Source organism: Notamacropus eugenii, chromosome 5, assembly GCF_028372415.1.
Source record: "Notamacropus eugenii isolate mMacEug1 chromosome 5, mMacEug1.pri_v2, whole genome shotgun sequence".
Taxonomy (NCBI): domain Eukaryota; kingdom Metazoa; phylum Chordata; class Mammalia; order Diprotodontia; family Macropodidae; genus Notamacropus; species Notamacropus eugenii.
This window is the reverse complement of record NC_092876.1, coordinates 110,834,295-110,837,842: the sequence shown is the minus strand read 5'-3', so window position 1 is coordinate 110,837,842 and position 3,548 is coordinate 110,834,295.

Here is a 3,548-nt window from a genome sequence, read left to right as displayed (position 1 = left end):
CCAGCTCTCATGGTCTTCCCCTTTTATTATCCCCTGTCTCCTCCCCCGTACCTCCCATGGACGGGCGAGCTCCTCCCAAGTGCCTCCCCGTGGGTGGAGCCAGCCTGTTACCAGGGCCATCCCAGTACCTCGTGGCTTGCTAGACCAGCTAGCCTGCCACGTAAGCAGGTTCGGACCCTCAGGCGTCTCACGGTCCTCACGGGGGACCCTGGTCCAGAGCTGTCCCCCAACGTCTCCCCCTTTTTGTTTTACACGGGTAGATTGGGTGGTTCCCCCCACGGGGACCTGTCTTTGCGATGTCTCAGAGACAAAACATCGCCTTTAAGACTCTCTAGTGCCCGTGTCAATAATTGCAGGAGGCATTTCAGGAGGCACGGCAGGATGAGACACATAAGGACAAGAACTGCAACAGAGGAGAGCATGCCTGGCAGCCAATGCAAGTCCAGGATTCGTTGTAACCGATCGAAGATGGAACGCTCTTCTTGTTCACGCTTTTCCTCAAACGTTCTGGAAAGGTTATTCAGCTGATCAATAAGCAAGTCCAACTGATGGATGTCATCTGTGGCGTTGTAAGCCAGCATAGCCCCCTGGAGGGCTTTGCGGACCGCCGGCCATTGATTGGGGAAGGTTGAGGAATGTTGAGTCTGCATGAGGCAGGGAGTCCCTGTGCTAATGTCCAGTAGGTGTCGCCCCTTTGATCCATGGCTCGCTGCTCTGCGGGGGTGGCATTATACCATTTGGACTGGACAGCCTCAGACCCAGGAAGGAACTGTTGTAAGGCCATCAGAAGTGTGAGCATGGTTATCTCACGCTGTTTGCACACCCGCTTCGGATGGTGCCTTCCTCTCCGCCCTCGTCTCCTCCTTGCTTTCGGCTTTTCGCAGCTCAACTGCCCATCGTGTGGGGATCCAGATCTCCGTCCCTGGGTCAGCTCCATCTGGTTGGACGCAAAGATACCCCTGACCTCTCGCTATAACTACTCCAGGGCCATGCCATTTGCCTTCTTGGTCCCTCCACCAGATTCGAGCTCCGGTGAGGCAGGCAGTAGGGGCCTTTAACGGCCTTTCCCTTCTGCCTCCCATCTCGTGGAGATAAAATCTTTGTGCGGGGCATGTGCCATCATCTCGGATTTGCAAAAAATTGTGAGTGAAGATGGCTTGTGCCAGATCACCTCGGGAGAGGCGCCCCGCTGCCCTTACTCCCCCTTTTTGTTTTAACAGAAGAGTTTTTATAGTGCGGTTAGCACGCTCAACAATGGCCTGACCTGTGGGATTATATGGGATGCCAGTAATATGAATAATAGAAAATTCTCTACAAAAGGCGGCAAAGGCAGAGGAAATATAAGCTGGCCCATTGTCTGTCTTTATGGCTCGAGGCACCCCAATCATGGCAAAGCAACCATAGAGGTGGTCGATCACTGCACGGGCTGTTTCCTTAGGCTGTATAGAGGCCATAATAAAATTGGAGGCCGTATCAATACAAACATGTATAAGAACTTTGCCAAAATGTGTTACATCCATTTGCCAAAGATCGTTAGGGAGATCACCACGGGGGTTAATTGCGGTGTCTCGGGCAAGAGGGCGAAATGGAGCACAATTGGTACACTGTTTGACTATTTGGCGAGCGTTTTCTCTGGACAATCCATAAAGGCGTCGCAAAGATCGTGCAGATAGGTGATACTTATCATGGGCTGCCTGTGCTTCTAAATGCAGAGGGAATATAAGGGCTTTATCTACAATATCATTACCCTGATAAATGGGTCCTATGGTGGACATATGTGAGCGAATATGCAATACATAAAGAGGAGTAGAGCGTTGTAACATGGACTCTTGAATATCATATAGGATTTGAGCTATAGTTGAAGCACGGGGATTAATGAGGGCAAAAGGTAAAGCAGCAATAGCATTTGCACAATACAAACTATCAGTAACAAGATTAAAGCTCTCATTAGGTAATATGGAGAGAGCATATTGTATTGCCAGCAATTCATTTTTCTGGGCTGAGGAATGCTCGGTGGTGTACACCTTAAGGAATTGCCTGGAAGGGATATAAACCGCAGCCCTATGGTTTTTAGTAGCATCCGTAAAAACAGTGGGTCCCGTAACTGGCTGTAGAGATACAATAGTAAAAGGCATATGGATAGGAAGGACTTCCCATCCTCTAAGCGCTGGGGGGAGTGGAAGCTTTATGGTATTACACATACATAAAAGAGAGGCCCATTCTGGAATCTCATCGGAGAAGCACCTTAAGGCTTCCTCTCATGCCTCTAAATTCAAAATGGGAAATCTGCCAAAAGCCAATAGGCAGCGCTCGGCACCTAAAAGAAAAAATTGGGCGACCATTCGCCATTTATGTGGAAGGGCCTTTTTGTTGCGAGGGGGGTACAGCCACTCCAAAATGCCATGTGATTGATAGAGGAACCCAATGAAAGTACTGGCTTTTAATATAGTGGCATAAATGGGTTGGTTGGGTTCCTGCTGCACAACAACTGTGGAGCATCTGTTGAGGATGCTCTTGGCTGCCATTAAGGCCTCGGATGTCCAATGTCTGGGTGAAAGCAGAGCGGGATCCCCTCGCAGCAAATCATACAACGGGTATAATTCACCATCAGGGATAGGGGTAACTGCCCGCATCCACTGTATAGCGCCAATCAGCTTTTGAAAATCCTTGAGAGTGGTGAGCTGAGAAAGATCAATGCTCGGAGGACGGCGAGCAATCCGTCCTTGTTTCAATTCATGGCCAAGATACTGAAAAGGGGGTGTAGTCTGTACCTTGTCTGGAGCCACAGTTAGCCCATGGGCAGCTAAGGTATCGACCATAAATTGAGTAAGCGCCATCATGGAATCCTGACTAGGTGTGGCAATAAGAATGTCATCCATATAATGAATGATAATGGCCTTGGGGAAGCACTGTCTGAGTGGGGAGAGGATGGCGTGGACATACATTTGGCACATAGTAGGACTGTTTGCCATCCCTTGAGGGAGCATGGTAAAATGATACCTTTCATATGGCTGCTGGCGATTTTCCGAGGGAATGGAAAAGGCAAATTTGACTCTATCTTGTGGATGTAAGGGAATGCTATAGAAACAATCTTTGATGTCAATAATTGTCATACTAAAATCTCGGGGGATCGCAGCAGGGCTAGGGAGACCAGGTTGTAGCGCCCCCATAGGCAGCATGCATTTATTAATCTCTCTAAGGTCTATGAGAATGCGCCAAGATCCATTTTTCTTTTTTATAACAAAAACAGGAGAATTGTAAGGGCTTGTAGTGGGCTCAATGCGGCCCTGCTCCAAAAGGGAAGCAACTATAAAGCGTAAGGCGGTGAGCTTTTGAGGCGTTAGGGGCCACTGCTCAACCCACACAGGGGTCTCAGTTTTCCATGTTATAGGCGGGCTGCTCACCGTCACAGTGGCCCCAGCATGTTTAACTGAAGGTGTTCTGGAGTGGTAAGGTGTAACCCAAGTTGCTGAAGAAGGTCACGCCCCCAAAGGGCGTAGGCAAGGCCGGTCAATTTCAAAGGCCTAAAATACCCCTGATGATTCTCA